This window comes from Oncorhynchus keta, unplaced genomic scaffold (assembly GCF_023373465.1).
Source record: "Oncorhynchus keta strain PuntledgeMale-10-30-2019 unplaced genomic scaffold, Oket_V2 Un_contig_1238_pilon_pilon, whole genome shotgun sequence".
Taxonomy (NCBI): Eukaryota; Metazoa; Chordata; class Actinopteri; order Salmoniformes; family Salmonidae; genus Oncorhynchus; species Oncorhynchus keta.
Genome location: NW_026277856.1, coordinates 114,948 through 129,696, shown reverse-complemented (window position 1 = coordinate 129,696; position 14,749 = coordinate 114,948). Strand labels below are relative to the sequence as shown.

At 42.1% G+C, this 14,749-nt stretch overlaps 1 pseudogene; it reads left to right on the top strand.

Moving 5' to 3' along the window:
* The first annotated feature begins 226 nt into the window (after nt 1-226).
* Nucleotides 227-1,815, top strand: LOC127917922 (putative nuclease HARBI1; annotated as a pseudogene).
* Nucleotides 1,816-14,749: the final 12,934 nt, after the last annotated feature.

Here is a 14,749-nt window from a genome sequence, read left to right as displayed (position 1 = left end):
TAATCATTATTTGTATTTCCTCCCCCAGCTCCAAGAAGATGACACAGCTCAAAATAAAAATTAGGTATATTCTCGTAAAGTCAAGTGAGCCATGACATATGAGCTCTTATTGTGAGCACACAGGACGGTGGCATCTTTCTAAGGTTTTTTTATTTTCCCAGCAATCAGTACAACCAAGTCATCGTTATAAGGCATCGCCCTCTTTGCCCACCCCCAGCACCAGGTGTGGCCACTAGCCTATATGAAGGCCCAAAATTGTGTGTTCCTTTCTGCTCTGACAATGGCATGCCCATTCGTGCGAGATGTGGTGGATGAAGAAGCACTTGTGCTGAGGAGAGCCTTCAGGCGAGAAAGGGTCTTCAGGGAAAGGTTGGACCCACTGGCCTTCCCTGACGACCATCTATATGAAAGATACAGGTTTTCTGCAGATGGCATCAGGTATCTATGCAGACTACTGGGTCCCAGGATTAAGCACCGCACTGCACGGAGCCATGCACTGAGTGTGGAGCAAATGGTTTGTGTGGCCTTGCGCTTTTTTGCTAGTGGAGCCTTCCTGTACTCAGTGGGGGATGCAGAACAGCTGAACAAGGCCACAATTTGCCGCACAATAAGGAGTGTGTGTCTGGCTATCAAAGCATTAGCAGATGTCTTCATCTCCTTCCCTGGCCACAGAAGACTCTGTGACATCAAAGAGGAGTTCTATAGGATTGCAGGTAAGAGGATCTACAAATTACAGGACAACTGTTAACACATAGTAGGATACTCATTACTTTGTGTGACAGGTTTCCCCAATGTCATTGGTGCAGTGGACTGCACACACATAAGGATAAAAGCCCCTCAGGTGCCCATGAGGCCGATTTTGTGAATAGGAAATCCTTTCACAGCATTAATGTTCAGGTGAACATAACTTTTTGATATTGTCCATTGACGAACACTCTGCATTGCCAGTGATGTGCATTGATTGGTGTAATATTCCTCATCTTATGATTTCAGATGGTCTGCAATGCTGACTGTGTGATCAGCAATGTTGTGGCAAAATGGCCTGGCTCAGTCCATGACTCCAGAATCTTTCGGGCCTCTGAAATCTATCAGTGCCTATCACAAGGTAAGCCACACAACCCCTATTTATAACCATCATGGCTGTGTCAAGAATATCACTGTGTTTATGAGGTAGTAATGATGAGATTTTGTGTTGACAGGTGAATTCTCTGGTGTGTTGCTGGGAGACAGGGGGTATGGCTGCCAGCCTTTTCTCCTGACACCTTTCACAGACCCCCAGGAAGCACAGCAGGCCTACAACCATGCCCATGCCAGGACCAGGGCCAGAGTTGAAATGACCTTTGGCCTCCTGAAGGCACGCTTTCACTGCCTTCACAAATTAAGGGTCAGCCCTGTTAGGGCATGTGATATTACTGTGGCTTGTGCTGTCCTCCACAATGTGGCCTGCCTGAGGAAGGAGAAGGCCCCCAGAGTGCCACTAGCCATGGACTGGGACAATCCGGCAATCTTCCCTGATGACGACAGTGGTCGGCTGCTGAGGGACCAATATGTGTTGAATTATTTTAGTTAGTATGTGTGCTTTCAATTTTGGTTAAATATGTCCTGCGGTGGCAGAGGAATTTGGGTTTTTTTGGGTTCGTTTTTTTACGAATTTGGCCTCTTATGATGTTTGTGCGGTATACTGTGTGTAATACAAGGCTGCAGGGAGGCTACTGCATCCATTCATTTGTCTGTTCAGTTGATGTGTATGGATTTGTCCTGCATTTATTTTAGTGTGCAGACATGCAGGGTGTGTTATATACAGACCTTTGAATGTGTATGTATAATATGCTTGGATTCTGTGCTTTCCATCTTGTAGAGTCACTGTGACTTCAGTTTCGAAAGGAGCTGATGGTTTACCTGCTTTGTTTTGTCCTTATTCAATAAAGGAACATAATGTTACACATTGTGTTTTTATATTCATATGGAATGTGTATTTGTTTATATGACAGAGTACTAGGGCCACACTGAAGAAAAAGGATAAAGTCATAAATTTATGAGGCTGGTTCTTTCTGCAGAAAAGCTACATATTGTTTTGATACTTATGACAATGTGATACTTAATATTCTGGCACATCAGCATGTCTTTGTTTATGAAACCATACTGAAGTACAATTTCACTAAATGCCCCGCATCTGTCATTTTAACTGTCCTCCTTTAAAACAACTGGTTACAATATTATGACTTGTCTTTTTTTCCCTCTGTGGCCCTAATATTCTATCATTTTATATATAGTCTATGGGAAACTGTCAATTATCTAATGATAGCAACATCTAAAAATCATTTTTTATCCAAAATCATTGAAATTAATGATCACAAATGTTTAAATAATGACAGTGGGTCTAGTTATATGTGATAACAATGTATAGTGAGCAGTGAAATAACTATTGGTTTCCATTTGTGGTGACTGCTGACTGACATTAGGGATGAGATTAAATAGATCCTGGAATTTAGCCTGGTCTGGAGCAGGCTAGCTCCACAGAATAAATCTCCATGGTAATTTATACCATAACATATCCTCCTGCCCCCTATCCATCTTTAGTGCAACTGGATTACGGATCAATTGAGCCAGGATCACCAAGATATCCTGGCTTAATCCCTTATCCTAGTTTTGTGCAACAGGCCCCTGGTCCATATCATCTGTTTGTTTACCTCTAGCTCCGGTCCATAGCATCTGTTTGTTTACACCTAGCTCTGGTCCATAGCATCTGTTTGTTTACCTCTAGCTCTGGTCCATAGCATCTGTTTGTTTACCTCTAGCTCTGGGGCCTGTTGCACAAAAGTAGAATTAAGACATCCGGGATAAATGACTAAGCTGAGCTCAATGAAGCCAAAACATGTGCGTCCAGGCTTAATTGGTTGCACAAAGACCAAGCCAGGATGAGCAGACACGGATTCATTAAGCCGGGTGAAACCAATCCTGGATAGGTGCGCGCTCACGGCTCACTCAAATAGACCCCGCCACAGATCACAGATTAACTGATTTACCATGGCAACTAGAGCCGCGTACTTTTCCCCGTCGGAAGCACAAATCCTCATGGAGGCATACGAGGAGGTAAAAGATATAAAGAAGAAAGGCAACACCGCCACAGTGATAAAGCAAAGAGAAAAAGCGTGGCAAAGTATTGCAGACCGCCTGAATGCGTAAGTAGTGCACAATTACACACTCACCGCTCCGCTGAAACATCACAATTACAATTCAAATATTTAATTCACATCTCCAAAAACGCAGTTGTACTGTAATTATGAAACGGTTAATTTTTTAATTGAAATGCACTGCAGATATGAGTGAAATTGTGTAAAGTAAGTCCATCACACTGTATAAAGCTATGATAAATTATTATTAAAGCCTTACATTATTATTTAACGTTACTACGCTCAGTACGGTTTAATCTTAGCCGTTGTACTCTGCTTCTTATGTTGTCCACCGTTTTTTGTGTTTCTCCTGCTTTCATTAATGTAAAGCTGCTTTGACAGAATGAAACAATTGTGAAAAGTGCTATATAAATAAAATGTAATTGAATAAATAGATGAGCTATAATAATAATCACTTTAATTTATATAGCGCCTTTCAAAGGACCCAAGGTCGGTTGCTCACTGCACTGCAAAAATGTCTTTCTTACTTAGTATTTTTGTCTTGTTTTCAGTTAAAAAAAAAAATATCTAAAAAACATCTTGAATATTTTCTTGAGCAAAATTACCTAGGAAAATAAGCAAAAAATCTGCCAGTGATGTGCATTGATTGGTGTAATATTCCTCATCTTATGATTTCAGATGGTCTGCAATGCTGACTGTGTGATCAGCAATGTTGTGGCAAAATGGCCTGGCTCAGTCCATGACTCCAGAATCTTTCGGGCCTCTGAAATCTATCAGTGCCTATCACAAGGTAAGCCACACAACCCCTATTTATAACCATCATGGCTGTGTCAAGAATATCACTGTGTTTATGAGGTAGTAATGATGAGATTTTGTGTTGACAGGTGAATTCTCTGGTGTGTTGCTGGGAGACAGGGGTATGGCTGCCAGCCTTTTCTCCTGACACCTTTCACAGACCCCCAGGAAGCACAGCAGGCCTACAACCATGCCCATGCCAGGACCAGGGCCAGAGTTGAAATGACCTTTGGCCTCCTGAAGGCACGCTTTCACTGCCTTCACAAATTAAGGGTCAGCCCTGTTAGGGCATGTGATATTACTGTGGCTTGTGCTGTCCTCCACAATGTGGCCTGCCTGAGGAAGGAGAGGGCCCCAGAGTGCCACCAGCCATGGACTGGGACAATCCGGCAATCTTCCCTGATGACGACAGTGGTCGGCTGCTGAGGGACCAATATGTGTTGAATTATTTTAGTTAGTATGTGTGCTTTCAATTTTGGTTAAATATGTCCTGCGGTGGCAGAGGAATTTGGGTTTTTTGGGTTCGTTTTTTTACGAATTTGGCCTCTTATGATGTTTGTGCGGTATACTGTGTGTAATACAAGGCTGCAGGGAGGCTACTGCATCCATTCATTTGTCTGTTCAGTTGATGTGTATGGATTTGTCCTGCATTTATTTTAGTGTGCAGACATGCAGGGTGTGTTATATACAGACCTTTGAATGTGTATGTATCATTTTGTATAATATGCTTGGATTCTGTGCTTTCCATCTTGTAGAGTCACTGTGACTTCAGTTTCGAAAGGAGCTGATGGTTTACCTGCTTTGTTTTGTCCTTATTCAATAAAGGAACATAATGTTACACATTGTGTTTTTATATTCATATGGAATGTGTATTTGTTTATATGACAGAGTACTAGGGCCACACTGAAGAAAAAGGATAAAGTCATAAATTTATGAGGCTGGTTCTTTCTGCAGAAAAGCTACATATTGTTTTTACAGTTTTGATACTTATGACAATGTGATACTTAATATTCTGGCACATCAGCATGTCTTTGTTTATGAAACCATACTGAAGTACAATTTCACGAAATGCCCCGCATCTGTCATTTTAACAACTGTCCTCCTTTAAAACAACTGGTTACAATATTATGACTTGTCTTTTTTTTCCCCTCTGTGGCCCTAATATTCTATCATTTTATATATAGTCTATGGGAAACTGTAAATTATCTAATGATAGCAACATCTAAAAATCATTTTTTATCCAAAATCATTGAAATTAATGATCACAAACGTTTAAATAATGACAGTGGGTCTAGTTATATGTGATAACAATGTATAGTGAGCAGTGAAATAACTATTGGTTTCCATTTGTGGTGACTGCTGACTGACATTAGGGATGAGATTAAATAGATCCTGGAATTTAGCCTGGTCTGGAGCAGGCTAGCTCCACAGAATAAATCTCCATGGTAATTTATACCATAACATATCCTCCTGCCCCCTATCCATCTTTAGTGCAACCGGATTACGGATCAATTGAGCCAGGATCACCAAGATATCCTGGCTTAATCCCTTATCCTAGTTTTGTGCAACAGGCCCCTGGTCCATAGCATCTGTTTGTTTACCTCTAGCTCTGGTCCATAGCATCTGTTTGTTTACCTCTAGCTCTGGTCCATAGCATCTGTTTGTTTACCTCTAGCTCTGGTCCATAGCATCTGTTTGTTTACCTCTGGCTCTGGTCCATAGCATCTGTTTGTTTACCTCTAGCTTTGGTCCATATCATCTGTTTGTTTACCTCTAGCTCTGGTCCATAGCATCTGTTTGTTTACACCTAGCTCTGGGGCCTGTTGCACAAAAGTAGAATTAAGACATCCGGGATAAATGACTAAGCTGAGCTCAATGAAGCCAAAACATGTGCGTCCAGGCTTAATTGGTTGCACAAAGACCAAGCCAGGATGAGCAGACACGGATTCATTAAGCCGGGTGAAACCAATCCTGGATAGGTGCGCGCTCACGGCTCACTCAAATAGACCCCGCCACAGATCACAGATTAACTGATTTACCATGGCAACTAGAGCCGCGTACTTTTCCCCGTCGGAAGCACAAATCCTCATGGAGGCATACGAGGAGGTAAAAGATATAATTAAGAAGAAAGGCAACACCGCCACAGTGATAAAGCAAAGAGAAAAAAGCGTGGCAAAGTATTGCAGACCGCCTGAATGCGTAAGTAGTGCACAATTACACACTCACCGCTCCGCTGAAACATCACAATTACAATTCAAATATTTAATTCACATCTCCAAAAACGCAGTTGTACTGTAATTATGAAACGGTTAAATTTTTTAATTGAAATGCACTGCAGATATGAGTGAAATTGTGTAAAGTAAGTCCATCACACTGTATAAAGCTATGATAAATTATTATTAAAGCCTTACATTATTATTTAACGTTACTACGCTCAGTACGGTTTAATCTTAGCCGTTGTACTCTGCTTCTTATGTTGTCCACCGTTTTTTGTGTTTATCCTGCTTTCATTAATGTAAAGCTGCTTTGACAGAATGAAACAATTGTGAAAAGTGCTATATAAATAAAATGTAATTGAATAAATAGATGAGCTATAATAATAATCACTTTAATTTATATAGCGCCTTTCAAAGGACCCAAGGTCGGTTGCTCACTGCACTGCAAAAATGTCTTTCTTACTTAGTATTTTTGTCTTGTTTTCAGTAAAAAAATATCTAAAAAACATCTTGAATATTTTCTTGAGCAAAATTACCTAGGAAAATAAGCAAAAAATCTGCCAGTGATGTGCATTGATTGGTGTAATATTCCTCATCTTATGATTTCAGATGGTCTGCAATGCTGACTGTGTGATCAGCAATGTTGTGGCAAAATGGCCTGGCTCAGTCCATGACTCCAGAATCTTTCGGGCCTCTGAAATCTATCAGTGCCTATCACAAGGTAAGCCACACAACCCCTATTTATAACCATCATGGCTGTGTCAAGAATATCACTGTGTTTATGAGGTAGTAATGATGAGATTTTGTGTTGACAGGTGAATTCTCTGGTGTGTTGCTGGGAGACAGGGGGTATGGCTGCCAGCCTTTTCTCCTGACACCTTTCACAGACCCCAGGAAGCACAGCAGGCCTACAACCATGCCCATGCCAGGACCAGGGCCAGAGTTGAAATGACCTTTGGCCTCCTGAAGGCACGCTTCACTGCCTTCACAAATTAAGGGTCAGCCCTGTTAGGGCATGTGATATTACTGTGGCTTGTGCTGTCCTCCACAATGTGGCCTGCCTGAGGAAGGAGAGGGCCCCCAGAGTGCCACCAGCCATGGACTGGGACAACCGCAATCTTCCCTGATGACGACAGTGGTCGGCTGCTGAGGACCAATATGTGTTGAATTATTTTAGTTAGTATGTGTGCTTTCAATTTTGGTTAAATATGTCCTGCGGTGGCAGAGGAATTTGGGTTTTTTTTGGGTTCGTTTTTTTTACGAATTTGGCCTCTTATGATGTTTGTGCGGTATACTGTGTGTAATACAAGGCTGCAGGGAGGCTACTGCATCCATTCATTTGTCTGTTCAGTTGATGTGTATGGATTTGTCCTGCAGCCTTGTATTACACACAGTATACCGCACAAACATCATAAGAGGCCAAATTCGTAAAAAAACGAACCCAAAAAAAACCAAATTCCTCTGCCACCGCAGGACATATTTAACCAAAATTGAAAGCACACATACTAACTAAAATAATTCAACACATATTGGTCCCTCAGCAGCCGACCACTGTCGTCATCAGGGAAGATTGCCGGATTGTCCCAGTCCATGGCTGGTGGCACTCTGGGGGCCCTCTCCTTCCTCAGGCAGGCCACATTGTGGAGGACAGCACAAGCCACAGTAATATCACATGCCCTAACAGGGCTGACCCTTAATTTGTGAAGGCAGTGAAAGCGTGCCTTCAGGAGGCCAAAGGTCATTTCAACTCTGGCCCTGGTCCTGGCATGGGCATGGTTGTAGGCCTGCTGTGCTTCCTGGGGGTCTGTGAAAGGTGTCAGGAGAAAAGGCTGGCAGCCATACCCCTGTCTCCCAGCAACACACCAGAGAATTCACCTGTCAACACAAAATCTCATCATTACTACCTCATAAACACAGTGATATTCTTGACACAGCCATGATGGTTATAAATAGGGGTTGTGTGGCTTACCTTGTGATAGGCACTGATAGATTTCAGAGGCCCGAAAGATTCTGGAGTCATGGACTGAGCCAGGCCATTTTGCCACAACATTGCTGATCACACAGTCAGCATTGCAGACCATCTGAAATCATAAGATGAGGAATATTACACCAATCAATGCACATCACTGGCAGATTTTTTTGCTTATTTTCCTAGGTAGTTTTGCTCAAGAAAATATTCAAGATGTTTTTTAGATATTTTTTTTTTTACTGAAAACAAGACAAAAATACTAAGTAAGAAAGACATTTTTGCAGTGCAGTGAGCAACCGACCTTGGGTCCTTTGAAAGGCGCTATATAAATTAAAGTGATTATTATTATTATAGCTCATCTATTTATTCAATTAAATTTTATTTATATAGCACTTTTCACAATTGTTTCATTCTGTCAAAGCAGCTTTACATTAATGAAAGCAGGAGAAACACAAAAACGGTGGACAACATAAGAAGCAGAGTACAACGGCTAAGATTAAACCGTACTGAGCGTAGTAACGTTAAATAATAATGTAAGGCTTTAATAATAATTTATCATAGCTTTATACAGTGTGATGGACTTACTTTACACAATTTCACTCATATCTGCAGTGCATTTCAATTAAAAATTTAACCGTTTCATAATTACAGTACAACTGCGTTTTTGGAGATGTGAATTAAATATTTGAATTGTAATTGTGATGTTTCAGCGGAGCGGTGAGTGTGTAATTGTGCACTACTTACGCATTCAGGCGGTCTGCAATACTTTGCCACGCTTTTTCTCTTTGCTTTATCACTGTGGCGGTGTTGCCTTTCTTCTTAATTATATCTTTTACCTCCTCGTATGCCTCCATGACGATTTGTGCTTCCGACGGGGAAAAGTACGCGGCTCTAGTTGCCATGGTAAATCAGTTAATCTGTGATCTGTGGCGGGGTCTATTTGAGTGAGCCGTGAGCGCGCATTTATCCAGGATTGGTTTCACCTGGCTTAATGAATCCGTGTCTGCTCATCCTGGCTTCGTCTTTGTGCAACCAATTAAGCCTGGACGCACATGTTTTGGACATGCTTCATTGAGCTCAGCTGAGTCATTTATCCCGGATGTCTTAATTCTACTTTTGTGCAACAGGCCCCTGGTCCATAGCATCTGTTTGTTTACCTCTAGCTCTGGTCCATAGCATCTGTTTGTTTACCTCTAGCTCTGGTCCATAGCATCTGTTTGTTTACCTCTGGCTCTGGTCCATAGCATCTGTTTGTTTACCTATCTGGCTCTGGTCCATAGCATCTGTTTGTTTACTGTTTGTTTACCTCTAGCTCTGGTCCATATCATCTGTTTGTTTCCCTCTGGCTCTGGTCCATAGCATCTGTTTGTTTACCTCTGGCTCTGGTCCATAGCATCTGTTTGTTTACCTCTAGCTCTGGTCCATAGCATCTGTTTGTTTACCTCTAGCTCTGGTCCATAGCATCTGTTTGTTTACCTCTAGCTCTGGTCCATAGCATCTGTTTGTTTACCTCTAGCTCTGGTCCATAGCATCTGTTTGTTTACCTCTGGCTCTGGTCCATAGCATCTGTTTGTTTACCTCTAGCTCTGGTCCATAGCATCTGTTTGTTTACCTCTAGCTCTGGTCCATAGCATCTGTTTGTTTACCTCTAGCTCTGGTCCATAGCATCTGTTTGTTTACCTCTAGCTCTGGTCCATAGCATCTGTTTGTTTACCTCTGGCTCTGGTCCATAGCATCTGTTTGTTTACCTGGCTCTGGTCCATAGCATCTGGTCCATAGCATCTGTTTGTTTACCTCTAGCTCTGGTCCATAGCATCTGTTTGTTTACCTCTGGCTCTGGTCCATAGCATCTGTTTGTTTACCTCTAGCTCTGGTCCATAGCATCTGTTTGTTTACCTCTAGCTCTGGTCCATAGCATCTGTTTGTTTACCTCTAGCTCTGGTCCATAGCATCTGTTTGTTTACCTCTAGCTCTGGTCCATAGCATCTGTTTGTTTACCTCTGGCTCTGTGGGTTGAGGTATGTCCTCAAAAATGGCACACGAATCATTTACCACATAATCTTCATCTCAATAATTCCCACACCTGCAAATCAAAATGTGTTTACACACGCAAGCACGCACACACCCCTGACGAAAAAATATTGCAGTCAGAGTGCAGTATAACTGCAGTGTTTTGCCAACAAAATATTGCAGTCAGAGTGCAGTATAACTGCAGTGTTCTGCCAACAAAATATTACAGTCAGAGTGTAGTATAACTGCAGTGTTCTGCCAACAAAATATTGCAGTCAGAGTGCAGTATAACTGCAGTGTTCTGCCAACAAAATATTGCAGTCAGAGTGCAGTATAACTGCAGTGTTTTGCCAACAAAATATTGCAGTCAGAGTGCAGTATAACTGCAGTGTTCTGCCAACAAAATATTGCAGTCAGAGTGTTATCTGTAATTACTGTCTCCAAAACCAGTCGACTGCTGTCAGTTTTCTGCAGTTTCAAAACTGCAATCTTTTTTGTACAAAATGCATATTGCAACAATAACAGCTGTTGAGTGCAGTATAACTGCAGTTTTGTTTTGCCAACAAAAAATCTTTGCATCAGTCAAATTAGCAGCATAGTGCAGTATAACTGCAGTGTTCTGCCAACAAAATGAATATTGCATCTCTGTCAAATCGAACAGAGTGGTCTAGTATAACTGCAGTGTTCTTTAGGTAGGCCTAGGTTACAATATACAGTTGAAGTGGGAAGTTTACATCCACTTAGATTTCAGTCATTATAACTTGTTTTTCACAAATGTCTTGTTAACAAACTATAGTTTTGGCAAGTCGGTTAGGACATCCACTTTGTGCATGACACAAGTCATTTTTCCAACTATTGTTTACTGTAACGAATCTCTTCTTCGACTGAGGAAGTGTAGTTAAGATCGGACCAATATGCAGCGTGGTAAGTGTCCATGTTAATTTATTAGAACTGAACACACAACACAAAATAACAATGTGAATGACAGACACGAACCAGTTCTGTCAGGTGATAAACACAAAACAACTACCCACAAATCATAGTGGGAACACAGACTACCTAAGTATGGTTCTCAATCAGAGACAACGATTGACAGCTGCCTCTGATTGGCAGGTGTCAGAGACAACCACCCCCCCCTCCCTCCCAGAATGGGGCACCTGCTTACACATACTGCTTTGTCTGAATGTATCTATGCAGTGGCAATAGGACACAATCTACTGCCATTACTGTATTACAGTACAGTGACACTTGCACAATCACAACAAAGGTGTTGGACTGTAACTCTGTTCCTCTCAAATGGAACCCTGTACAAAGGTGTTGGACTGTAACTCTGTTCCTCTCAAATGGAACCCTGTACAAAGGTGTTGGACTGTAACTCTGTTCCTCTCAAATGGAACCCTGTACAAAGGTGTTGGACTGTAACTCTGTTCCTCTCAAATGGAACCCTGTACAAAGGTATTGGACTGTAACTCTGTTCCTCTCAAATGGAACCCTGTACAAAGGTGTTGGACTGTAACTCTGTTCCTCATTTGTACAAAGGTTAACTCTGTTCCTCTCAAATGGAACCCTGTACAAAGGTGTTGGACTGTAACTCTGTTCCTCTCAAATGGAATGTTGGACTGTAACTCTGTTCCTCTCAAATGGAACCCTGTACAAAGGTGTTGGACTCTAACTCTGTTCCTCTCAAATGGAACCCTGTACAAAGGTGTTGGACTGTAACTCTGTTCCTCTCAAATGGAACCCTGTACAAAGGTGTTGGACTGTAACTGTTCCTCTCAAATGGAACCCTGTACAAAGGTGTTGGACTGTAACTCTGTTCCTCTCAAATGGAACCCTGTACAAAGGTGTTGGACTGTAACTGTTCCTTCAAATGTCCCTGTACAAAGGTTATAACTTGTTTTTCCTCTCAAAATGTCTTGTTAACAAACTCTAGTTTTCAAATGGAACCCTGTACAAAGGTGTTGGAGTTCCTCTCAAATGGAACCCTGTACAAAGGTGTTGGACTGTAACTCTGTTCCTCTCAAATGGAACCCTGTACAAAGGACTGTAACTGTTCCTCCAAATGGAACCCTTTACAAAGGTGTTGGACTGTAACTCTGTTCAAATGGAACCCTGTACAAAGGTGTTGGACTGTAACTCTGTTCCAAATGGAACCCTTGTTGGACTGTAACTGTTCCTCTCAAATGGAACCCTGTACAAAGTGTTGGACTGTAACTCTGTTCCTCTCAAATGGAACCCTGTACAAAGGTGTTGGACTGTAACTCTGTTCCTCTCAAATGGAACCCTGTACAATATGTTCAAATGGAACCCTGTGGTGTTGGACTGTGTCCATGTTGTTGGACTGTAATTTATTAGAACTGTTCCTCTCAAATGGAACCACAACACAAAAATAACCCTGTACAAAGGTGTGAAACTGTTCCTCAAATGAACCCTGTACAAAGTTCTGTCAGGTGATAACTGTTCCTCTCAAATGGAACAACAAAGGTGTTGGACCCACAAATGGAACCCTGTACAAAGGTGTTGGACTGTAAGACTCAAATGGAACCCTGTACAATCAGGTGTTGGACAACTCTGTTCCTCTCAAATGGAACCCTGACAAAGCTGCCCTCTGGAACCCTGGCAAAGGTGTTGGACTGTAACCTGTTCCTCTCAAATGGAACCCCAAAGGTGTTGGACTGTAACTCCCTCCCAGAATGGGGCACCTGTTCCTCTACACATACTGCAAAGGTTTGTCTGAATGTTCCTAAATGCAGTGGCAAAGGTAGGACTGTAACTCTACTGCCATTACAAAGGTGTATTACAGGAACCCTGTACAAAGGTGTTGGACAACTCTGTTCCTCTCAAATGGAACCCTGTACAAAGGTGTTGGACTGTAACTGTTCCTCTCAAATGGAACCCTGTACAAAGGTATTGGACTGTAACTCTGTTCCTCTCAAATGGAACCCTGTACAAAGGTGTTGGACTGTAACTCTGTTCCTCTCAAATGGAACCCTGTACAAAGGTGTTGGACTGTAACTCTGTTCCTCTCAAATGGAACCCTGTACAAAGGTGTTGGACTGTAACTCTGTTCCTCTCAAATGGAACCCTGTACAAAGGTGTTGGACTGTAACTCTGTTCCTCTCAAATGGAACCCTGTACAAAGGTGTTGGACTGTAACTGTTCCTCTCAAATGGAACCCTGTACAAAGGTGTTGGACTGTAACTCTGTTCCTCTCAAATGGAACCCTGTACAAAGGTGTTGGACTGTAACTGTTCCTCTCAAATGGAACCCTGTAACAAATGGTGTTGGGACTGTAACTCTGTTCCTCTCAAATGGAACCCTGTACAAAGGTGTTGGACTGTAACTGTTCCTCTCAAATGGAACCCTGTACAAAGGTGTTGGACTGTAACTCTGTTCCTCTCAAATGGAACCCTGTACAAAGGTGTTGGACTGTAACTCTGTTCCTCTCAAATGGAACCCTGTACAAAGGTGTTGGACTCTAACTCTGTTCCTCTCAAATGGAACCCTGTACAAAGGTGTTGGACTGTAACTGTTCTCTCAAATGGAACCCTTCAAAGGTGTTGGACTCTCTGTTCCTCTCAAATGGAACCCTGTACAAAGGTGTTGGACTGTAACTCTGTTCCTCTCAAATGGAACCCTGTACAAAGGTGTTGGACTGTAACTCTGTTCCTCTCAAATGGAACCCTGTACAAAGGTGTTGGACTGTAACTCTGTTCCTCTCAAATGGAACCCTGTACAAAGGTGTTGGACTGTAACTGTTCCTCTCAAATGGAACCCTGTACAAAGGTGTTGGACTGTAACTCTGTTCCTCTCAAATGGAACCCTGTACAAAGGTGTTGGACTGTAACTCTGTTCCTCTCAAATGGAACCCTGTACAAAGGTGTTGGACTGTAACTCTGTTCCTCTCAAATGGAACCCTGTACAAAGGTGTTGGACTGTAACTCTGTTCCTCTCAAATGGAACCCTGTACAAAGGTGTTGGACTGTAACTGTTCCTCTCAAATGGAACCCTGTACAAAGGTGTTGGACTGTAACTCTGTTCCTCTCAAATGGAACCCTGTACAAAGGTGTTGGACTGTAACTCTGTTCCTCTCAAATGGAACCCTGTACAGCTGCTTCATCGTAAGTTGGTGTTGACGCAAGATGTGGCAGAGTGTCGACATACTGACACGGTTGATATTATGGAATGTTGTGTGATCTGCGATGATTTGCTCTCCTAGTTGATGTAGGCGGATGGTCTTGTTTACCAACACTAGATTGACAATGGCCAGTTCCTGTTGGTGGTGAACAGACGTTCCATTGCCGAATTCAGATATGTTTGATTTTGAATAGAAGTGTTTTCCCAATGATTGCAAGAGATCTCATTATTGAATTAAGTGTCTAATGTAACAAACAGTGTGTAATGTTTTGAAAGTGTGTTGCAGAATTGCAAACCAAGTGCAAAGCAGAAAATGTGTTTGTACTTTTGATGCCTTTGTTTAAGGGATGTTTACAAAAGTTAAGGTTTTGATGCTTTTGTCTGAGCATTCACTTTCAGTGTGTCAGCAATCGGCAAAAACTGTAAACAGAATATCCAGTGTTTGTTAAGAGAGAGGGTGGGAGAGGAGGGGGGAGTGGGAGATGTTT